The 25088-nt window shown below is 44.1% G+C and overlaps 1 protein-coding gene across 2 annotated transcripts in view; it reads right to left on the bottom strand.

Moving 5' to 3' along the window:
- Positions 1–22464, bottom strand: part of CHD7 (chromodomain helicase DNA binding protein 7) — a 184121-nt gene extending 161657 nt beyond the window's left edge. For both annotated transcript variants that reach the window (XM_014791554.2, XM_004435730.3), the window contains exon 1: positions 22183–22464. The gene's annotated coding sequence lies outside the window, so the exon portion shown is untranslated. The remainder of the gene's footprint in view (positions 1–22182) is intronic.
- Positions 22465–25088: the final 2624 nt, after the last annotated feature.

The following is a 25088-nucleotide window of genomic DNA, read 5'->3' on the forward strand; positions in this document are numbered from 1 at the left end:
ACCATATTTACCTGTGTAGAAATCAGGAGGGATACCTAGTCTTAAAAAAAGGTCTAATATTTGAATTAAAATGTCCTGTATTTTCCAGATTATATGCTCACCACACATGGAAAATTAGCATTCAAGCAGGTGAAAAAAGTAACTAACATTTAGTAAGTGCTCACTATGGCCCAAGCACTGTGCTAGGTGCTTTATATACCCCACACACACACCCTCCCTCTCCCATATAATCCTCACACTACCCCTGAAGTATTATTGGCCCACAGGAAAACAAAATCAAAACAATTAAGTAATCTCCGAATCACAAAACCAGTGAGTGGTGGAGCTGCTTTTTCCTTTATTTTGTCCTGTCTCCAAAAACCAACACTGCAGGGGGAAAAGTGCAAGTCTTCACTCCCATAGATCTTTTCAGATACTGAGACAGTAAGACTTTCTACAGATTAATGAAGCCATATGAAGGAAAAGACTGGCTCTCTAGCCCTGATCTTTTCCGTCACGACTACCATGTCCTGAGTACTTTGTTGAGGCTTCAGGGCCATATACTCTCATGGCCATTGTACACATGCTGTCTCACACACAGAGTGACTAAACCATTGTTGCCGCTTATAAAGATGCATAATTGTGACTCTTTTTAAGTTTTACCTACAGTCTGCTGATCTGGTTGAACTGCAGCTATATATCTGGTCCCATCACAGAAGATATTCTGAATTACTCAGGTCTATGTCTGCATGCGTATATGTGCTCACTTTCCATCAGATTATTTTCCTGCCCAAAAATACACATTCACAAACCTCATTCAGCTCAAAATTCAAAAGAACAGATTGTTCTAATCTGTGAAACCAGCCCACCACTTCTGGGAAGCACTGCCTTCTGAAGTAACGACAGACTTGCCAAAACTGCAACTCCGTCGTCCTCATCGTCCCCATCCCATCGTTCCACTTAGAGTGCATGTGCCAGGCACTGGCCTCTCTTCAGAAACAGTGCCTGGAAAGTGTAAGTAGCTTTCCCAAGGTCACATGGTATAGCGAGGAGTCTAAATTAGAACCAGGTTCTAACTCCAGGACCCACGCTCTTAACTGTTAGGTTATACTGCCTCCGATGGTTATTGACAGCAGACATAGCGTCTGAAACTGTCATATTTATAGACCATTTGATTGGTTTAAATCAGTACCCAGCCACCATCAAAGCTGGCAATATTTTTAAGTTTCTACAACTATTCAGTCACCTGATGTGGCATCATCTCACCATGTTAGGCCAAACACAGTATTCTCCTAATTCTCTGGTTCTGATTCCTGTGGGTTTAATGCTGTCTTCATCTAGTTTGGGTTGAGATATATACGAACCTTGGTTTCCACCAGGTCAATATCCAGTCTCAGCACAGCAGCAAATGAAAAGGTCCATAACCTGTTAGATAGCATATATCTATTACAGAATGGCTATTAACTGTTACAATTACTGTAAGATGGTAGGCTTCTAGAAATGTCCTAGACACAATTCGTGAAGGTGAAAAGCTGCCAGTATGGTTAGAAAGAGCCTAAGGCAAGCAATCACCAAGTATCAATTTAGTATTTAGTTTTATTTCTAATGATCTTTTGAAATCCGGCTGTTTGAAATCTAAAATATTTCCATAGAAACCATCTCTAGCTATGAAACAACAACAAACAAGAAACAAAACCACGTCATCTAACCCACAAAGCGGCTGAGAGAAGAGAATGTGAGGGATGATCCTAGAAGTTAGTGGAGCGTGGGGTTGAAGACAAGATGAAAGTTAATTCAACTATAAGCTCCTTAAAGTTTTGCCCTATTTCTTACTCTAGTTTTCTATGCCCTCCCTTCCCACCACATCCAACAGGAGAGAGAAGGCTCTCGGGAAGGAAACAGAGGAGCTGGGACATAGCCCACAGCAATGGAGGAGACACAGGGCTGGTCACAGCAGAACAGGCTATCCTAGGCTTTTTTAACAAAACAGCACCTATCACACAGCAATGTGGATTTAGGTTAAATGAAGTGTAGGAACCGTGCTTTGTACAACATAACAGGCTTCTGTGATCCACAGTGGCTCACTCTATGTGACTAGAAAAAAAACAGTTGAAATATCAGTATTTGGCAATTTTGAAATCATCTCAGTGCTTCTTGATTTTTCTTCTAGAATTTTTTGGTGACATTAAAATATTTGGTTTTATCACCTAAGATATAGGAATTTATGGGATAAAACAGAGAAGCCAGTTATGTCATACAAAGCACAATTCCTACACTTCATTATAACCTAAATCCACACTGCCATGTTAAAACCATTCCTCATTTAACTACATGACACAGGAGGAAATCCAGAAACTCCTGACCACGATAACACTAGCAAAATGTTCTATAGGTAGTTGCCACAATCATACTTTCAATCTTTTCTTTTAAAGACGTTAATAACTAACTGCTCTCAAGCTGCATAATGCTGTGACACCAAGAAAAGCGTTATCTACCATCTTTACTTGAAACCTCCACAGTCATACTAATAGTCACCAAGGCTCTCAAATCTTGACACCTCTCACTTTCATATTCTCTTTACCAAGAAACAAAGCAAGCCATAACGATATTAATAACTGCTCGTTTTAATGAATGACTGCTATGTGCTAGGCACTGAACAAGGGACCATTATTAACCCCATGCTGTAAGTGAGGAGACTGAGGCACAGAGGCTAATTAACTTGCCAAGGTCCCAAAGGCATTTAAGTACTGGAACTCAGCTTTAAATCCAGGCCATCTGACTCCAGAGCTCCTGGCTTTCACCTTTATGCCATGCTACCTTTCTGACTCTATCTATCTAAGGAATCTCTACATTGCTATCATTTTATCTGAAGTTTTCCCTTCTACGGCTGGTGGAAGAGGACTCTCTGAGTTCATTATAATAGGTCCACATTTGGGTCTGGAGAAGCCTACCTACCCTGTATTCTTTCCATACTGGCCTCACACTATCTGATGCAAAATCCTCTCAAATTATCCTGGATACAAAAAATTAAATGGGGCCCTTCCTCGCTTTGTATCACTGAGTAATTAGGTTTTAAACTACTTATAAACAAGAACCATTTGTTTACTACTTCTGCACATGGACAATGTGGGCATTAGCCTGGTACTAAACTCAGAATCTATACTCAAATACTTGATTGCTTGTCAAGTCAGGTTTTCAGTGGTTAGCAGTACATTTCTTGGTTTACTGTGAGTTTTAATAGATTTTGGCATCACTCTTGTGGAATAGTCTTGGTGACACTGTTTTATGGTACCCAATGTGTTGACAGCAGTCTGGCAGATTAAAACTATAAAAAGTTGCCCACTGTCTGCTTACATTAGGTCCAACGGCCCAGCAGGATCATGCTGAAATACCTGATTCATGAGTCCATCTATGCTGTACAGTATGTGCTGTTCACGACGTACGGAGCAAGATGTGTAAGGGGTGGGACTAGGTGTGATTAAAGTGACATACAGCTGTTAAATCTTTTTGCTCAACATTAAAGGCTTAAGTTCCAATTTCAGGTGCATTCTGGCGATTTTCCTTTTTGTTCAGTAAACAAAATTGACAAATACAAGTGACTGCAAACTGAAGGTTTCTTGATTTTTTATTTTACTATATTTCATTGATTCTAAGACATACTTTTTTCACATTTCAATATATCATAAAAAGGATCTATCTTACAATTGATACCATCTTACATTTGATGAAATACAATAATGTTAGTCCATATATTCTGGATTCTATGGTTTTGAAGTTTTATATTACCATCAATCCATTCATTCATCATTAATTTAGGGGACAATGTTAACAACTTATCTGTTTTTTCTTTTCCTATCCTCCTCTGTTTGCCATGGAAGATATAATAAAGAATGTTTGAGATAAATGAAAGGTAACATAACTTCAAGGAGACCAAAGCTTTGAAGCTATTTTATTATAGGTGCAAAGCTGTTACCCTCCTGTGACGAAAATATAGCCTGAAAGTCTCTGCTGGCTGCATGAAGCCCAAATGTGTTTCTTCTACAAGAAAGAAACAATTTCAAGGTGAAGGAGTTCCAGATGCTCAAGTCTTCCTACCAGCTTACATCAGCTCACTCCAAGACACAAGATGCCTTTTAACTCAAGCTCCAAAGTCTCAAGGGTTTCTCTTCCACCTCCCAAATATCAGAATCATATCACATATTTAAACAATCAGGTGAGATGTACAGAAGCTAGCACTAAATATGTCTGAAATTTGAGTGCTAACTGTGCAGTTAATATTAACCAAATTCAGATCTCATCTATAGAAATTTTTTAAAAGATGATTCTTGTTTTGACTTCAGAAAACTTAAAAGTGGGGGAGGGGTGTCTTTTAAATTCAGCCTACTGCAGAACAAAATTTCTTTGGGATAGAAAAAATAAGGCAAGTACTGCTAAGTGATCCAGAAAAAAGGAAAACCCTGAGAGGCAAAAGTTGAGAGTATTTGTTTCAAAAATAAAAGTAGTTAAGATTACTTTTTAAAAGATGTCCCTGTCTATACCACAAAATACTGGAAAACTGTCAGAGTCCTTCCTTCTGTACAAGGTAGCTGAGAGCTTCTTTGGATGGTGGTGGTTTTTCCTGACTGTTAAAAGTACCTTCCAGTTTAAAATTTACAAAATATTAAAAAAATAAAGATTAAAATAAAAACCATCTGCAGTCCAAATAACTAACACTTGCTGAGTGCTAACAACGCCACAAGCACTGTGTGAAGTATTCAGGTGCACTGCTGCATTAATCCAAATAAGCCTGAGACGTCAGTACTGCTATCAACCCCGTTACGGCCTAAGAAACTGAGTCTCAGATAAGTTAAAACACCTGCCTGTGGTCACAGGGCGAGTAATTCCCTTGTCCAAAGTCACACAGCCAGTAAGTGGTTGGGCAGGGATTCAAACCAGATCTGTTTAACTCTGGAAGCAGAGCTTCTAACTAAGTGAAATTGCCAATCCCTGAAACTACTCATTTTTAAAACTGATGTATTGTCCCTAGTCCTTTCCTATGCTTATGATTTAATGTGTATAAAATTGGGACCATAGTTAATATATTATTTTGTACTCTTTTAAGCTTTATATTTTTCAAAAACATGATTTGTAACGCCAGCATAATATCCTAACATATGATATGAATATAGCACAGATCTAACCATTCCCAATTTTTCCCTGTTAGAAAAAAATGCTGTGACCTCTTATTCATCATAGTTGATTGGATTTCATATTCTACCTTAGGATAGATGACTGATACAACTGGAATGACCATTAATAAAGGTCCTGATACATATAATCTCCAATTCCTTCCCAAAATGTTTGTACTTACTGAACTTCAGACAACAGTGAAAGGGCAAGTCTCACCATATTCTGTCAATATCAAGAATATTTTTTAAATCTTTTTTGCTAATTTGATAGGGTGAAAAAAGTATCTCATTTTAATTTGCATTTCTTTTATTACTCCATAATCTGGAAGTTTTCATGTTTATTGGCAATTAAATTTTCTTTCTACACACTACCTACTTATACCCTTTATCGCTTTTCTATTAGACTGCCACTGTTTCTCTACTGTATTATCTCATAGAATATGCAGATGTCTTTTTAATAGACCCACATGCACACAGCAGAGTGACTGAAGTATAAAACAGGAGACAGTTCTTCCTAATATCAGAACACATACATTCAAAAGAAAGTTGAACTGTAGTAAACTGATGAACTTCACTTTGTAGGAACTGTCTTTCTATAGCCTTCTTACACTCTCCCAATCTAGCTACCATTGTGCTGTTTTGATTCCAAAAGAGTAATACTAATATTCTACAGAATTCTGTCTGTGCCCATGTTGTAAGGATATTTATAAAAATAAAGTGAAAATAGTTCCAAAATCATTTTTAAAAGATCCTGACTTTATTTAAAAAAAAAAAAAAAGGGTTTAATATTTTGCTATTTCTTGACTTGCAAGTTGCACAACTTCATCAGTGAAGTAGATTTATTTTGGAACCTTTCTAAAGTGATCTTTTTATCTTTTTATACATCTTACCCTCCCCTTCGATGTTTTCTATTTTTGGAGCTAATCTAAGTTCAAAATATCAAACCTCAGTTCTGAAAAGAGGCTTTCAAAGCCATTCTCAGCTGCACGCCGGGCCCCTGGAAATGACCGGCTCCTCATCCCATCTCCCCACACTCTCCATGAGTCTCTTCCCCTCTTCAATTTTCCCTGCCTGCTGGCTGGGCTCCTTCAACAGCCTCTGACTTTTTGCCTCTTCAACTGCAATTCATCACACGTTGCCAAACTAACCTTTCAACTCCATTTCCATCACGTAATGTAAGTCAGGATCTCACTCTGTCTGAACTTCCAATTTCGCCATGGCCCAGCCTCTTGTTTTTCCAACCCCTGCCCCTCCCCTCCCAGCCAACTCTGATCCTCCCTGAGCCCAGGCTGGCTATCCCAGGAGGCTGAGAGGAGGAGGGGGCGGGTGTGTGGCAGTGGCTGAGTCCCTCTCCCCCAGCTCCTGCTCTCTCTGGGAGGGCACTGGGGACGAAGGTCCCTGTCCTGGCCCCTGCAGGTTGCTCTGGGTTGGCTGGCTGTTTCCTGCCAGGACCCTTGGCTCACAGCATCTCCATAATTTCGTTCATGTTATTTCTCAGTTTCTCCAGCCTATCAAAAGAGAGCGTAGGTCATACTTCCTGATTTCTTTCTCCACTACCAAGCCCTGCACTGGCCGCTCCCAGCTGCACTACACTGAGAGCATCACCCTATACAGTACTAATGACATACTGTGCTGTCCTGCTCCACACTGCCCCATGTGTGCTATCCTGCACTTCCGAGCTGTGGATAACATTTTTAGTGTCTGCCACAGAACTTAGCAAAGTTATTATTTTACACAAGCAAACCGTCAAACATTAAAGTCATACCAAAAAGTTAGCAAGAATATTCTAAAGATCAGCACACTCATAATTCTTATCTATCTTTGAAAGGAGTTAGTAAAATAACAGCTTTCATCAAGCATATCCATGTTTCCAAACACCAAAAAGATTTTATCATAAGTCTCACACACAAAATGCCATTTACTCTTTAGAGTGTACATCTGAAAACATTATCAAATTTTTTCCTTGTCGTTACAGGCCATGTCTTTGCATTCATTAAAGTCCTTCCTAGAACTGACTTGGGTACGGCCCTTTATGTAAAAGCTCATGCTAACATAAATTTGGACAGGTCCAGTTTCCTGAAAACCTGCTGTGTTACAGCGGCCTTGTAAGGCAGGCATCAGCCTTGATTCCAGTGTCACCAAACAGTTCTTTAGGTCATGCTCACTTCAGCGAGTGAGTCCCTCCCAAAAGGATTTCAGCTGCTAGTTTACTAGTTTTCCCTCCAATACAATATTATAACATGGACATTACTGTGCTAACCTACAAAAAGCACTAGACTAACCCACAGTGCATCTTAAGCACCTTATCAAAACAATGCTACCACAGGAAAACATGTTCCAGTAGGATGCCAGGAGCACAGTAATGGGGTCTGAGGAGGCCAGAATAACTCTCACCTCCTCTTCCCACCCACGTTCTGAACTAACCGGGAGACAGCCAAGCAGGGCTTGGGACCTGTCCCTGAGGAGGCCAGGGCAACCTTGCCCAGCCTGAGACAGAGCCTCAACATTAAACCCATCAGGCTCAGCTGCCTGCGAAGGCCTCCCCCCTCATGGAGGCCGCCTCCCTCATGGAGGCCGTCTCACAAGGAGCAGAGCTGGAGCAGGCCCCGCTCTGCAGGCAGCCGCGCCCCGCCGGGGGCTGAGGGGCCGGAGCTCAGGTCCTTCTGACTAACAGTCAGGGAGGTGAGGCAGCAGCTGCCCGGGCACTGAAGGAGGACACAGAGGAGCAGGGAGGGAGGGACGGGAGGTTCCCCTAGACACTGGTTACTGCTCCGCTCTCCTCCAGCGCAAATAACGACAGCAATGGCCCAGCAGGCCTGGGACTGCGTTCTAACAGCCAAATGTGTGTCAGGGAGGGTGCAATAGAGTGGAAGGAGCAAGGATGCCAGGACACAAGGATGCGGTGCCCGCTGAAGAGAAGGAGCCCGCAACAGACAACAACGGCCAGGACCCAGGGAGCCAGGAAGGGACGACACCACTGCAGGCTTGAGACGCGGAGCCGAGCTTCAGGAGACAGAGCTGGGCCTGGAGGTTCGGGCTTGTGTTATGCGGGGCAAGAAGGAGGAGGTGTTAGAAGACTTTGGTTTTAGGTTGGGAACATTAAGGATAGAAGTTGCGGGGAGGGGGAGACTGGAAACAAAAATACAGATTTAGGAGTTAATCACATAGAAACAGGAGCTGAGGCTGTGGGCCTGGACTAGACCCCAGACAAGGCCAAGATCACAACCCTGAGTCCAGGCTGCATCTGGCGATTAGGAAGCAGAGGAAGGAGGCACGAGAGATCATCAGAGGGAAGGCCCAGGACCCTAACGGTGCTCGTGCCCCGTTCCAGGGAGACGAGAGTCAAGAGGACGGGGTGGTGAGTGAGGAATAAATCAGAAAGGAAGGGAGACGGAGAGCTGAGCAAAGAGCTCTGTGTATATGCTTCCTTTTACTTTGCACATGAGCATCCTGTCTCTTATGGAGAATTATGCTACCCAGTCCTCAAAGACAGCACTAACCCACTCACCAAATTACCTTTGAGATGACTCTCATTTTAAATTTATGACACGCCCTTGGAAATAATACTTGCTGGAAATGAGTTGCCCCAAAATAGTTACTGCTGCATATTAAATCTGTTCGTTTTTCACACCACATAAACTAGAACTACACATAAAACAAGTTTTTAATTATTCTGTGGCAGAAATGAAAATAAAATTTGATAAATACAAAACACGCTATTCTCCACCCCTTTTAACACCACCTTTAAAGTGGACTGTGCTTTCAAACTCTTAACCATTTGTCCATCTTTACCTTTTATATTAATTGGTATGCCAAATAGCAGCTACATTTCACTCATTTATGTGTCAGAGAAAAACATTACTTGCAAAATCCCAAAAAATATTGTAAAAATATATGAGTTACCATTCTTCTAAATTGTTCTGTATTTCCACAGTATTTTCATTGTGTCACTAACATATTGGTCAAACATGTGGCTTTTTAAACTTTAGAGTACATAAGAGGCACCTAGATAAAAATTCAGATTCTAGACAAAATTCCAAGAGTAAAACTGCTGTGGGGTTGAGGAATCTGCATTTTTAACAAGCACCCCAGGTGACTGTGTTAATTCTAAGGCCCAATAAATACCTATTTTATTAGTCATTCTAATTTTACCAGATGAACTTTTTAAATAATTACGTAAGATCCTCAAAATCATCTAAACAGACCCATTTTACAGGTCCCTTGGAGACAACAGACGAAAAAGCTACCTCAGTCCAGCTCACCACTCTACTCTTCCTTAGAGACCACTGGATGCAGGATCTCTGCACAACCACTTTGTTCCTTCTGAATCCTGGCGAGCTGGAAGGGAGGAGGACAAGACCACTGCTGAAAAGCTGCAGCCCACCACGGCAGACGCCCAGGCTCACAGCCGGCTGCCCCTTCCGCCCCCAGCAGCAAGTAGCGACTACTCCCGGAGCTTCTCTGCCCCGGGAAAGACAGATGAGCGTTTTCTATGCCACTGTCTCAAAACACTGAGAAAAGGGGAAGCTGGGGTTCCTTTCACAACAATAGAATATTGGAAGAGTAAGAGATACACAAGAAAATTTCATAAGGATATGAATTAATGCTGTAATTCTTTGAATCAAAAGACCCATTTTCTCACCTCTAGCCTAGTGCTGGTAGGTGAAACAAATCAACAAATTCAATAGCTGGCCCAAGCAGAGTTTCTTAAAGGTGGTGAAGTTAGTAAAGAGTCATTTTCAGGTTTGCCAAGTGAATATACTATTACTAACGTTATTGTTGTGGCAGTGACCCATAGAGGGTAATGCTGACGATGCGGGCATTTCCCGACGTCTGAAAGCCTGAGCTGCAGAGAATGACCGAGAACGGTCCTCAACGTCCACCACTCTGCTAGCAAAAGCCGGTGCTCTGCGCAGCTCCTCGGCCTTTTGTCCACCACACCGAGACAGTCAACAACACCTCGACACGCATTTTCCAGCTGTGGCAGGGGCACTGCTCGTCAGCTAGCAACTCAGTTATAGCAGCGTCACCACCCGGGGCTCAACCGTGTGCGGAAGTTACCCGACTACGTAACTGTATCGTGTCCGGACGAGAGTATCTGACAGCACGTGAGACAGAGTTCTCCTCATCCTGCTGGACTCTAAACGGAATGGCTCTCAGCAGCCCATAATAGCCACGAAGTTCTTTATAAACATGAAGCTTGTTTCCAACCCCAGTCCCGATTTTTATTTTTGTTTTTTAATGAGAGGGAAAATGGAAAACTTAAAATGCTAATTATGGTGATAAACCTAGCTCTGAAACATAACACAATCAAGACAAAACTTAAAATTTTAAGCACACCAAAAATAGTAAAACTTAAGTTTTAACTAGAAGCTCACCGTACTCAAGCTAGTCGACAGTTTGTCCAATTGTGAAGGGAAAAAACTATAAACATGTACAAAATCTAGAAATATATCACCAGAGAATATTTCTATGAGGCACAGTAGTATCAGGATTTGGGATATTATTAGTTTTTTTAAATCCCCTGGGAAGGGAACACATGTCTACCCCAAAATATCTAAGTCTACTGGTTTACACTTTTGAATTTTACACCTATTTCAACCATGCAGTGTATCGCTGTAGAAGACGACCCGCTGCCTTGTGTGTCAGCAGAAGCAGTGTGCAAGTACTTCACAGAGGCTGCGTAGCCACCCAAGTGAATGTATCTACAAAGGACGAGCACTACGACTGGGAGCTTAAGCAGCATCCTGGGTTCCATCTTTGGCAACTCAAGTCCTGTGTGGTGAGAAAAAGATGCTAAGTGAATAAACACTAGAAAGAAACTTCAAGGAAGGCCAATTCTGTAGCAAGCTATTTTGATGTTGGCTATGTCTTGGACTGATAAACGAAAACAGGGCTGGAACATACGTAAGTCTTGCAATAAGCGTGTGTCTTTTAGGTTGAAAGTGTTGGCAATTGATAAGATAGAACATCTGAGGAAAAGAAGCCTCTCTGACTACAATCCACTAACAGACGCCTTTGAGTCTCTCAGTTTCTCTCTGGGAGCCAGCCCTTGAATGCACAGGTGTGTAAGACCTGGATATATGCTCTCCCTACCATTCTAAGGCTTGGGTCATTTTGGATGGGACCATCCAAAGCAATTTCCGCAGAATTTAATGCTACAAACTATTAAATGAGGCTGTCCTGATTTGAGTGCCAACTCCACGAATAATAGCTGTGATCTTGGGCAAATTAACTAAACAATTTCTAAGACTCCATTTCCTCACCTATAAAATGCCAATTATTGTTCCTTCCTTAGCATTTTGGTTACTCTTACTTTCGTATTCAGTGAAAACAGTTCATGTAAATAAATAGTTTAGCAAAATGGGAATTCACATAAAGTCCATGCTCCATAAATGTTAGCTATTGAGATCAAGCCCTTAGAGTCACTGTTATTTAAGAAACTTTTGATTTTGACACAATTTTTCAAACTTTCAGTACAGACAAAATAGTACAAGAAACTCTCATATATCCATATTTATCAACTGTTTACTTTGCTCCATTTATTTTTCCCTTAGTGTCACTTTTAAGTGAAAGTAAAACAGAATAAGATGAAAGTTGTCCACACTCTCTCCCTTCCACTTTCATGCGAATCTGGATAGCAGTCAAATTCCAAAGAAGCTACCCCAGAGTCTTACCCTTCCAGGGGAAGGGAACCTTCTCATCTTCTAGTTGCTCCTCCTATCCCAGACCCAACCCCAAAACTACTCTCATTTTAGATCCCATCTTGTCTCTTCCTCAAGCAATAAACAGAATTTCGGAGGAAAGGGCTGAATTAAATGTTCAGGGATTTGAGGAACTAGAGTTACAGATTTTGAGAACACTCTGTGCCTCTCTAATCTGTATTGGAAAGTTCTAATATTCCAGAAATGATGGAATATGCCCCACCACTGATCATCTAGGATAATATCACCCACCATTTTTGGAGAATTGCAGGTCTGGGAAAAAGAACAAATGACTGGTCTACTAGCAAGACAGCCATAATTCAGTTAGCAGATGAATATCTTGATAGCTAAAAGGGAAGAAGTACTCCCTTAAACTTGTCAATTTTAGTATCTGGGATATCTGAATCACCTCTGTATACCTCTGGATAAGGTAAATAACATCTAGTTATACACCTGGATAAAGGCACATATAGATATTAATTTGATGTCTACTCTTGAGAAAAAGTGAAAACCATGCAGCCAATCACCATTTCAGGCCACTCATTCTTTTCTAGTCACAATTTAGGATTATGGAGACTTTTTAAATTAAAAATAAAATCTACATACATGGTTTTGTAAGTTCAATGATTAAGAGTGAGCTAATAGGGCCGGCCCCGTGGCTTGGCAGTTAAGTGCGCACGCTCCGCTGCTGGCAGCCCGGGTTCGGATCCCGGGCGCGCACCGACGCACCGCTTCTCCAGCCATGCTGAGGCCGCGTCCCACATACAGCAACTAGAAGGATGTGCAGCTATGACATACAACTATCTACTGGCGCTTTGGGGGAATAAATAAATAAATAAAATTATAAAAAAAAAAGTGAGCTAATAATCATAATAACTACTCAAATAATATGTCCAATGCCAATACCGCGTGCTTTAGGTGGAGTATCTCATTTACTCTTCACTATAACCCTGGGTAGTTGATAGTATTATTATTTCCATTTTTATGATTCACTCGTTGATCTGTCTGATGTGACCACTCAAGTTCTCAGCCACCACAGAATAAAACCTCCACAGGAACAACTGTTCTCCTCATCTCCATGGGAGAGGGAGAGCATTAAGGGTGAAAAGTATGGAAGCTGGTGATCTTAGGTGCCAAGACATCCTAAGACACATGGTCCCACAAACACAGCAGACACTAACAGAGGAGGTGTGGAGAGAAACAACCTGGTCTGATAGGATACAGCAACAGAGCGTGATACAGGACTGCAGGGTGTCGCTGGTATTTTTAATGTACCTTTACCTATGAAGACAGCAATGATGCAAGCCTCAGAGCCAGTCTAGGTGGCGAGGGAGCACAGTGGTTATGCAGGCAGATTCTGGAGACCAGCCAATCTGTAGTCAAATTCCTCCTCCACCACTTGCTAGAGCTGTATGACCCTTGCAGTTTCACCTCTCAGCCCAAGTCTCCTCATCTGTAAAATGGGGATGATAAGTCTACTATGTCCTCGAGTTGTTCTGATGAGTAAATGAAACAATCCATTAAAACACTTAGCATAACGCCCACCTGACTGGAAATGCTCAATAACTGTTAGTTAGTTGTTACAGTTATTACTGTTATTTTTAATGTCCTGCACTATTTTAGTTGACTGCCCCAACATCCACCTAATAGAGAAAATAAACTCTGTTTCTTAATCTAACCAAGATTTTTAAATTCTCAAGATGAGTCTGCATAATTTTTCTGACAAGATCAATACACCTGCAATTGGCCAAAGCAAAATTTCAAGCACAAACAAGGTCAACTACACAAGACTATAAAGTAATGCAATAGAGACAGTAAAAAAAAAAAAAAAAAAAAAAGTTCACCTTGAGGATCTAGGCTTAACAGTTTCAATATATTGTTGGTCCCATCCATAAATAAAGTAATTTCTAGCCCCATCCACTTTAAAATACTCTCTAACTAAGGAATATTTTTGACTGTACAGCTAACCGTGCTCAAATTGATTTTATTATTCACTTAGTGCAATGGCAGGCTGCCTTGGAAACTAAAGGCAGGTTTATAATTCTACAAGGGACTTCTCACTATTTGTCAGCTTAGTATCATGTTAAAGATGATAGTTTTTAGATGTGTTAAAATAATATGTAAGTTTGCTAATTATGTTTTAAGTATCAACAGAACAGATTCTAAAATGTTTATGGTTTCTTTCAGAAGGATAAAAAGAAAACAAAGTGGACTCTTTAATGGGTTAGAGTAGTCCCCCTAACTTGCCACAGAACTAGGGGAAAAATCAATCACCGAGGGACCATGCACCCTTTATCAGACGTACTGCAAACACAGTGTAGAAATCTCTGACTTTTAAGTGGAGGATACCAGGGAGAGTACGCGACACGTCAGAATTAACACACATGTCTAATTCCCTGCCATTCCCTACACAAAGGCCTGGTGTAGCAACCCAGGTCCCATGTGCTCAGCGACAGTGGCTCTTTGCCCACCCCCCATGTTGATGAGATACATGGTGGAAAACTCCAATCTGCTGCCTCTTGGGCCACTGCTGGGGCGGGGGGGGGGGGGGGGGGGGGGGGGAGACGACAAATAAACATCCTCTTTATTCTTCCACTAAAAGCCACATCACAGGAACCTGCAAGCAGCTTTCCATTTAGTGTCTACACCTCTGAGAAGGCAATGATTTCTTAAACTGTAAGAATACACTGTTGATGGAGCCAAACAAGAGAATATGTTTTCTAAGGTTTTTGAAAATTTTAAAACTGGCAAGTTGAAGAAACAGTACTAGAAGCAAATTGCCACAGAGTAGCTGGCACACGTCCATGTGAGGCTGAAGTCAGTACACCAAGCTTTTCTACTATTCCTTCACATGGGAACATTCCTACCCCTGAATTTTAAATTTATCTAAATAATCCCTCAAAACCACTGAGGTGACAGTAAAACTTTCAGATGAAGCATGTCCCTACAACCAATGTAAGTCCCTAAATTAACCTGTAAAGCCACACAATCTTGCCCACGCTGAAGCAGGCAGGAAGGACCCTGGTGGACTTAACCAAGTCCCAATGGCCACCAGAAAGGCCTATGAGGAACAACATCAATAAAAGTACCTTTGAAATATACCCCTAACCAAAGACGAGTCCAGGAAGAATCTCTATGCACACCAAGATCAAAGCCTGACCTGTAACAAATAAATGCCTGATAGCGTTACCTATATAAGCTGGCAAAAAAACAAAAATACAAACACCTCCCCCAAAAAATTATTTCAAGATACATGTTCAGAGTTTTCATAATTCATCTCATATAATATTAAAGTCAGCAACTTAGAAGCTTTTCTGGATTTATCAGTTAGCATCTCTCATTTGCTACCAACCATGCTATATAATCTATTTTTTATAATAACTGAACAAAGTGACGTTTAAGATAATTTACATATTGAACTAGTTGATTACTCCACTAAAAAACAGGCAGGTATTCTGACCAACGATGGTATTTTTCTCCACAACTATTTAAGCAATGTATTCTTTCTACCACACCCATGTATGACTGTACCCAGCTCCTAAAATACAGCTAACTCCTTCCACTGAGAGCACAGGGGGAACCACGAGCTATCTGCTGGGAGCCCAAGGACCTTGTCCCAGTACATAAGTAGCAACAGAAAGCGGCCTCCAGAATGTGGAGATACAGAAGAACAAAATGTGGCAATGTCTGCTTACCACAGGATTCTATTCTCAGTCTAGAATGAGCAAACTCATATATAAAGCGCTACATAGTAGGCAAGAAACAAAGGTTCCCTCCCTCTCCCATTTCACTGACGTGCCCCCTCTCCCCCCTCGCCCCCTCCCCGGCCCCAAGCAATCCTCGGTGGGCTCACCATACACCAACATCTTTTGAGGGAAGCTAACAGATTATTTTGGGAAATTCTAGAATACCACTAGCAATGGAAAGAAGGCTGAAACAATGGTATCACGGTCCATTATCAGCTACCTCAGTCATATGCTACAGAACTGACAAATTTCCTCCTCAAATCTGGTCCTTGTCAGATGCTCCCTGCCTCAGTGAATAGCATCACTAGCCAGCTAAGCAGGGAATATACTAGAAACCTACATTCCCTGACACCCTCCTCTCCCTGAGAACAAATCTATCCTCAAGTCCTATTCATTGAACCTCCTAAAGATTTCTCGAATCTGTCCACTTTTCTCCATTGCCATGGTCACCAATCGAGTCCAAACCATTATTATTTCCCCATCCCATGGACCACAACAACAGCAGGTAGGATGCTGTTCCCAACCTATTCTCCCTCCTCTTCCCCACCCACCAATTCAGTCTTCTTCAGAACACAAGTCTGCTCCTGTCAAGCACTGCTTAACACTCATCAGCGGCTCTGCTGCTTTTCTAAAACTCCCAAATTCCGTATCCTGTAAGCCCTGCCCAAGGCCTCCACCTGCCTCTTGAGTCTCATCTAGCTGCTCTCTGTAGACCCCAAACACCCTGCCTCCCTCCAGGCTGGCTAGTGCTGCCCTCTTCGTCCACCATTATTTGGATGGTGGTGCTAAAGCCACTTCTTAAGAGGCATCACCCCACATGGTTGGTTGACTCTCCATGACATTCTCACTCCTCCCGGGATCCACCGAGTAGCACCTACGACACTGCAGTAGCTCTGTCTAGTTTTCTGTATGGGTCTACCCTGTCTTCTCAGGGCACCACTGTATTCCTAACTCACACACAGCACAGCACCCTTCAGGCAGCAGGTACTCGATAAACACTTGAACCGATGAACAAGAAAACAGAGGAAACAGGAAAACTGGTGGCAGTCCAGAGTCACCTGCCACTAGAGCCAAGCGTGACACCTACAGCAGCAGTGTGAGGCTAAAAGGGCCACTAGGAAAGTGTCTGCGATTCCACATTGGCATAAGCAAACAAGCCCAAGGACCAACCAGCCTTTTACTACCAAGTCATGCTTCCTCATTACTATGCTACATTATTTCTACTTTTTAAAAGACGCTTTTTAATTTCCAAATTAAAAACAAAACAGAACCCTCCAAAAATACTCCACTGAGAAAACAATCACATTTGCAGTCACCTAACATTAGTTAAAAAGTACAGGAATCTAGTTATGGTAATGAATACATGCTTCTAAAATGAAAACAGTAATCAAATCTTGGAATAATTATCTCTGCATTTTTCTAGATGGATAATCATAGCTCCCCACTCCCCTCCAAAAAAACCTCCCAACCATTACACAGTAGGGGCAAATAAATTACTGTTGGGTTAGGAACACCTTTAACAGCCATGTTAGCATGTGCTGTAGGATTCTTAAGCCAAAAGGTACTTTTGAGTCAGAACATGAGAGGGAGCGCTAGACTCTTCCAGAGCCAGCTCAGTCACCCAACAGAGACAAACCAGTGCCCTCCGTGCATCTGCACTGAGCTAGGCACCAGGAAGACCATCGTGACCCAGACAGCTCTGCGACAACCAGGTGACCAGCCAGAGGCAGCTCATTTAATTAATCTCTCCGGGCTTTAGTTTCTTAATCTGTAAAATGAGAAAGTTAGACTAGCTCTCTAAGGTCCTCACGCTCTAAATATCCAAAGATTCACTAATGATTGTAAGATGAATTCCTATTTGACAATATCCTTGATTTCCTATTTCTATTTATTAGTTTTATCACACAAGAGTGGCTTCATTTAAGAATTTTAATATATTGATAAAAGTAAAATATAAAAGGGCAGTAGTAGTGTTTTTAATTACCTTCCCAGCTCTTAACTACCACCACAATCAGCTATGGACTTCTGCCATAATTGCAACCCGACCTGCGTAATACCCAAGTTAAAACAAATCATTACATGTTCATATTTTTTGTAGAAAAATTAAGTGATCAATTACTCTCAATTTCTTTTATATTTTATCATCATCCACCATATCTTTGAACTTTGAAGGTTTTTTTTAAGACTAAGACAAAACAATAAAATTTTCTAGAGAAAAAGGAAAATTTTCTCTCAAACTAATAAAGCTATAATGTCTTCAAAAACCTGATAAGATATACTACCACCAAATTCTGAATTTCTAATGGCATAAAAAGAATAGCTTTTTTGAAAGATACACAAACGTGTCCATGTGAATGAGCAAGACAAAGAGTCACACAGGGCCAACACGCTCCTGACATCCTCTCAACATCACCCAAAATGTTCCCTCTCCATCTTTTTTAGTGCATTTGGCCCTGTGACCTGTATCTATTCAAGTGCTTGTTTGTTTACATCTAGACCATTTGAATACTGGAAGTGAATCACTTTATTACTAAACTGAAGTTTTAAGGGCCATTTTTTGTAATCACACACTTTGCTCAGCCCTGACTAAGCATTTTTGTTCTCGCAATGCCTTATTTATAGCAGATATTTATAAGATGCTCATGGTGTCTACTATCAAACCCAAAAGGCCACATAAGGATAATAAAGGATGAAAGACAACTACTACCTTCAAAGTTAATCTTAGAAATCAAACGTGAGTCTTTAGTTACCTATAGAACTACTGGCTGGTAAACTCTCTGAGGGGAAGCACTGCCTCTTGTTTGTTGTTCTGCACACTGAGTGCTTGCCAATGACTGCTGAATCAAAAGTAACTCAATGGATGGCAACCGCATGGCAAGCAAACTTTCTAAAGCACAGGGAATAAAATGCTGTAAGCCTAGGTTTGAAATAACTACTGGAGGGGCCGGCCCGGTGGCGCATGCGGTTAAGTGCGCACACTCCGCTGCGGCGGCCCGGGGTTCAGCGGTTTGGATCCTGGGTGCGCCCGGGGTTCACCGGTTCGGATCCTGGGCGCGCACCGACGCACCACTTGTCAAGCCATGCTGTGGCAGCGTCCCATATAAAGTGGAGGAAGATGGGCACAGATGTTAGCCCAGGGCCAGTCTTCCTCAGCTAAAAAAAAGAGGAGGATTGGCAGATATTAGCACACGGCTGATCTCCTCACAAAAAAAAAAAAAAAAAGAAAGAACTACTGGAAAGTCGGCACTTATATTGCTCATATGGGTTACACAGCATGTACAGAGAAGCACTCAGATTGTATTCTCGCATAAATGAAAATATTCTTTTTCTTTTGCCCTAACTGCTTAAAAACTATACTATAAATATTACATTATTGACTGCAACTGTATGAAACAAAAAGTTGTAACATTTCTTTGATACAGTATTATAAAGGTCCTCCTCAGGGTATTCATTTTAACTCAATAAAAGTAAGACTCGTGAAAAAGTTTTGGAAATGGTACTACAAGCCAAACGGATTAAAAACTAGACCGAATACAGGTGAATCTATGAAAGCATTATTTTAAAACTAAGTTACTAGGGGTGTTATTTTAAACTTGACTTCTATAATTTCAACTTGAGAAAAAAGTGTTATTTTTCCTCAAAAGAGGAAAATAATGTTTGAGTTTTTAGCCATCACTGTCACCTATATATGACCTGTATCATTTCTCTATCCTGACTTCCATATTAAGACATAGAAATTAATTTTTTAAATTAATTTAAAAATAAATCCATTGATTAAACCAATATAACTCCAGTTTGGAATTCACATACCAGTCTTTTTTATTATTAATCATTTCTTATCTAGAAACTCATGTGAATCTGGAAAAACTTGGAATAGAATTCTTCAAGTTTCAATTGACTGGCTTGCACAGAGGGGAAAAAAATAGAAAATATCAAGAGAATATAAGTAATAAAATCCACAGTGCTAGAAAACAATTCTTGAGTGCCATGGCGAGGAAATTCACCTGTTACAAGCCTCCCAAAAATTCATTACCTCCTTTATCAGGTTACCAAAAAGCGGGGAATACCATATTTCCACTTATTAGGCAAAATAAGAAAATTTAGTTCATAAAATTTGCTGCAAGCCCCTTTCTATTTCCAAATTCTGTTTACTTTGTAACTTTTTTCTACAGTACAGATTTTTCAGGAAAAACAAACTTTTCGTGTATAAATCTGGGAGACAGAAAATGTCTCCTACTTATTATCACCTAGAAGGGCAAACCGAGTCCTGCTCCGTGCCCCAAGCATCTAGCTTTCAGCCTCTTTATTATCATTGTCAATGAATGGGCCCCAGTCAGATGAAAGCTGCCATTTTAGGGTAAAGACTGGAGGGCTTCTGTTGTGCAACAGCAAGACAAAAACACTCTGCGACAGATGTACTCTGGGGGCTGGGAGACGGATTCAACTTCATAAAATCACGGCTCGAGTTATTTCTGAAACAAGAATTATCTAGTACTTCCACATTACTACAATCTAAATGGAATTATAACTGTGATAAATCAGGTTCCCATGCTGCTAAGGTCACAGTCAGTCAGATTTTTTTGTCATCGTTAGAATAGATCTGTAAGGAAATAAAGAGAAGTTTCTTTTTTCTATTTGATTATTAAGTATAGGGAGTACTCCCCCCTACCCTTATGGGGAGAGAATTCGGGGGAAATACACTCAACCTCTTTGAAAGGTATTGCCCACTGCAAAGACGACTTAAATTAGTATTTTTAGAAAATAAAAATCAGGGCCTTCTCATAATCCTTTAAAAACAGATTAAAATATTTAATATATCCCAGAAATCAAGCCCAGAGGATGGACACATTTCAAGATAAGTTATTTAAATCGACTGCTAGATAACGTACAACGGGAAACTAAAAAGTATACTTAGCGAGTGGAGAGCTGGATAGTGTATCTAATTCTAGCAATTCAAAAGGAAACTCTCCATGTGGGTTGCTACTTTTCTTTTGTCCATTGTCTGTTCAGAAGACGGGGAAAAAACTAGTTTAAAATCGAGGCGTGAACAGTCTCCAAAAGTGCCCTCTGAGAAAACCGTCCGACCCACTGCAGGAGCACTCCCCGCGCCGCCCGCTCCACGGGGGCGCTCACAAAGCGGGCGGCCGGCCCGGAGTTCGGGGTGCGCTCCCACGGCGCGGGGCTCCTCGAGGCAGAGGCATCCGGAGAAAGGCGGCTCGGTAATGATGGCTGCTCGGGGCCGGCGGCTCCTTCCCCGGAGCCTCCCGACCCCCCCACCCCTCGCCTGGGATCCGCCGCCCCCCTCCCCCGGGCCGCGCTCGCCCCGCGCGGACGCAGCCGCCCCGCACCGCAGCCCACCGGGTGCCCGCGCCCCCGCACCCCCGGCGAGCCCAGTCCCCGGTGCGAACCAAACAAACAACGCGTCCCCCGCCGCCCTCCTTCCTCTCCCCGCTGACCGCTTGGCCTCCAGCCACCTCGGCCGTTCACGCTCCGAACGGCGGATCTCTGCGGGGGCAGAGCGCAGCCGGGCCACCTCGGGGGCCACCTGGTGACCCCCCCGCGGCGCTGACCCCGGCGGCCTCGGGGGTGGGGGAGCCGAGTTGCCTTCGGGGGGTTAAAGTCGTTATTATGCAGCCGCCGCCGCCGCCGCTGGCCGGCCAGCTCGGCAAGGTGGGGTCCCCTCCTCGCCGCGCCTCCCCGCGCTCTCCCCGGCCCCGCTCCCTTTCTTCTCCTCCTCGCGCACTTGGAGCCGCCGGGGAGCCCCGGGAGCCCCCGGCTCCGGGCTCGCAACTCCGCGCCCGCAGCCGGCACCGGCCGGGCTCGGGACGCCCCCAGCGCCGCGTGTTCGCGCCGCCCCCGCCCCACGCGGCGCCCCGCGCACTTTCCCCGCCGCCGACCCACCTCGCTCGGCGGCCGTCCCCGCGCGGGCCGGCGCCCCCGCGCCAGGAGGGACGCACTTTGTTCGCGCCGGTGCGGCCGCCGCTCCCGGCGAGCGCGGCGTGGTCGGTCCGGAGCGGGGGGCGGGGGCGGGAGGCGGGGGTCGCCGCCGCCCCCGAGCCGCCGCCGCTCAGCCGCCCCGCGCCCGCGCGCCCATCGCCCACTCGCACTTGAGTTGCAGCCCAACTTTTCCTCCTTCCTTTTTCTTTCGAAGGGAGCCGGCAACTCGTGCTCGGCGCCGGCGGGAGGAAACGCGCTCGCGCTCCCCCGCGCGCAGACACGCTCCCTCCTGTCCCCCGTCCCCCCCTACGCCGGCAGCACAACAAAAAGCCATTTACATGCGAGGAAGTGACCCTCGGCCGGACCGCGCGCCCCCGCCGCCGCCGCCGGCCCCGCGGACGCAGGCAAAAGTTGGGGCGCCGGGCGGCGCTCGGGGCGCGGGTTCGGGCCCCGCGGGCGGCGACGCCGGGACACGGCACGGGCGGCGCTGCGCTCCTGCGCCGGCCGGGCCCCCGCCCGCCCGCGCCCCTCGCCCCGCACACGCCCAACTCCTCGCTCCCAACTCCGCGCGCGGCCCCGGCCCCGGCCCGGAGCGATTTCCTGCCGCCGCCGCCCCTCCCGGAGGCGCCGGCGAACTCTCGCGCTCACCGGGTCGGTCGGTCGGGCTCCTCCGCCGCCCTGCGCCGAGCGGAAAACAAAACGCAGAGCGGGCTCCGGAGTTGGCTCGGCGGCCGCGGCCAGGGGGCTGAATCCACGGGCGCGGACTTGGCCGGGGGCGAACGGGGCTCTGGCGAGTTTCGGGGTCTCCGGGTCCCCGGGCCGCCTCCTCAGCGGCGCTCCTTTGTGTAATTTCACTCGATTCAAGTTTAATCCGATAGTTCCCGAGCACGAGCGCGGCCGCACTACCACGGCTCAACCCCCGCGCCGCCGCCGCCGCCGCCACCGCTGCCGCCGCCGCCGCCGCCGCCGCGGCCCCAGCACGCCAGCGCCTGCGCGCGCCCGGCACGCCGCGCGCGCCGAGGCCGCGGGGCCGCGCGCGCCCGCCGCCGGCTCCCTCCGCGCCGCGCCCGCGCCCGCGCGCCGCCACCTGACGTCAGGCGCGCCTGGCATAATTTATGCAAGAATTCGGCCGGGGGGGCGGAGGCCGAGGGAGAGGGGGCGGCGCGGGGCCGCGGGCTGCGGAGGGCGGGCCGGGCGCCACTTCCCGTCCCGGGCGGGCGCCGGCGCTGCGGGCGGCTCTCCCGGCCGGCCGGTGCGCGGCCGCGCCGCCTCTCTGGCGGGGCTCCTCCGAGCGCTCGGGCGCCGCGGCAGCGCCCCGGGCGCGGGCTGGACGCGGTGCCACGTTTCCCGCGCCGCACCTTCCCGGAGTCGGGGTGCGCCGCCCCGGGGCAGGAAGCGGCGGCTCCGCGCCGGCAGCCGTCCTCTCGGCCACAGCGAGGGGCTTCCAACGCGACGCGGACGGCGGCGGCTCGAGCGGTTGGATGTCTATTCTGTAATTAGCCCTCAACTTGGAATTATTTTCCCACATGCAGTCATCTCCAGCGGACACACTCCATTTCAAATAGATTTCTCCGGCCTCTCCACATCGCTTTTCCTACCTCCTGGTTGACAGGACAGCGGGATCCACTAGTAAATCAGAAAGTTTAACTAGATGGCGTTGAATGTGTTACCATGCCAAAAAAGGGAGAGAGCGCAATGGTTATGAAACAAAGAAATAGGTTGTGTGCCCATTATTAAACGTGTCAGGACTAGAATGTTTTAATCATTCTTTGGCCAAAATGGCACTTTTATATGATCTCCTAGCCTTACATATCGAAGCCTCGTATTCTATTTCTCTTCCCGGTGCAAAAATGAATATTAAACATGGAGAAATTTTTTTTTACTAGTTTTCCTTTTAGGAAATAGATCTACAAACATTTATCAAGCACCTTCTATGTGCAAAACACTGAGCAATTACAAATCTCTTAGGCTGTCAATAATTGTACACTTTAAGGTGATTTTATTAGGTTAAAGATTACATTCCTTTTTAAATCAAGGAAGGAAATTATATCAACCAAAGATAGTCCTATAATAGACACAGAGTAAAGCCACTTGCTATTGTTGAACTCCAAAATAAACTAAGAAAATTGCAAAACTATGCAAACTATGTTTTCTCCCCACTCACCACCTGTAATGCTGAGACCGTAATCACAATATTTCCATTTGAACAAAAAATTAATCAAAACTATTTTGTTGTTTAACTGCTACAACTATTCAATAACTAAGTTTGATTATCTAAGATTTAATCACTAAAATATTTATTTTCCTAATATTAGTAATAAGTTCCTAAATATTTGTTACATTATAGTGTCTATTGAAATACACTGGTTTTGGCTTCCTTTCATCATATATTTGAGTGGTGTTTTAAAAGGGGCAAATGTTTCATTGAAAGGATTTACAGATAAACAGCAGAAAGAAGATTGACACTACAGAAAATTCTGACATTAAAAAATTGGAAAACACTAAAATCAAATTTTACCTTTTTTTATAGCCCTATATCAAACCAAGAATCAGAATTCTGAGGTTAGGTTCACATGTCCACTAAGTTTCTCTCTCTCAATGAAAGCATATAGGGTATGCTTTGGGTGTGTATATGTGTGTGTGTGAGAGAGAGTGAGGGAGATAGAGAGAGAGGTAGGTTAAAGACAGGACACAATATCTACAAAGAAATCACTATATTAGAGGACGTAAAAGTGGCATGAAAGGAATTATTTATCTTTTACAGTATAGCCCAGCTCTTTGTCAGATGTGCCTATATTTCAAGACCATTTACGATCTAAAAAAATGACATCTACATATAGTGAAAGTATATTAGTTAACTTGTAATCAACAAATAGTATTAAGTGACTATGAGGAAGTGCCCCTTTGCCCTTGTATATTTGACTGGAAAGTTAGGACACTTCCCTTTGAAACATATGAGAAATGGTAAAATAATGCAGCCAAAGCTCAAAGTGGAAACAAACAGCCTGCAGCCCCTCTCCAGTTTATTCTCCCTCCTTATCCCCACCACCATCCTGACAGCCATGATGGAGAAGTCTCTAAGCCTTTAGAAGTTGTGCTGGTGCAGAGCTTTAGGGGCCTTGAAAAGCGGAAAGCCTTAGGGGCAAACTCCTGAGCAGCTCTGGCCTCCTTAAGTCCTAACTCCCACCCCTCACTATCCGTTAGCCTCCAATGTTTTCTCTCCATTTGCTTCACTATTGAAGTTTTCCCAAATGAGAATAATTTGAATTCACAAGCTTTCCCTTTAAATATGTAAATACCTTAGAGAGAGATAAGGGACTTCTGGTCATTCACACATGAGTGTAAATTAGTTCAATGGGTTGTTTTCCTCCCAACACTTAGCTGAAACTAACAAATGTAGAGATTTATTCATTCATTCAACATTGAGTGCCTAAGAGGTTCCAGGCATTGTTCTAGGCACTAGAGATACAGCAGTGAACAAAACAGACCAAAATTCCTGCCCTCTTGGAGTTTACAATCTACTGGGTTGGTAGTTTTGATTTAGTAATAAGAGA

Source organism: Ceratotherium simum, chromosome 31 (assembly GCF_057802395.1).
Source record: "Ceratotherium simum simum isolate JZ-2026a chromosome 31, ASM5780239v1, whole genome shotgun sequence".
NCBI lineage: Eukaryota > Metazoa > Chordata > Mammalia > Perissodactyla > Rhinocerotidae > Ceratotherium > Ceratotherium simum.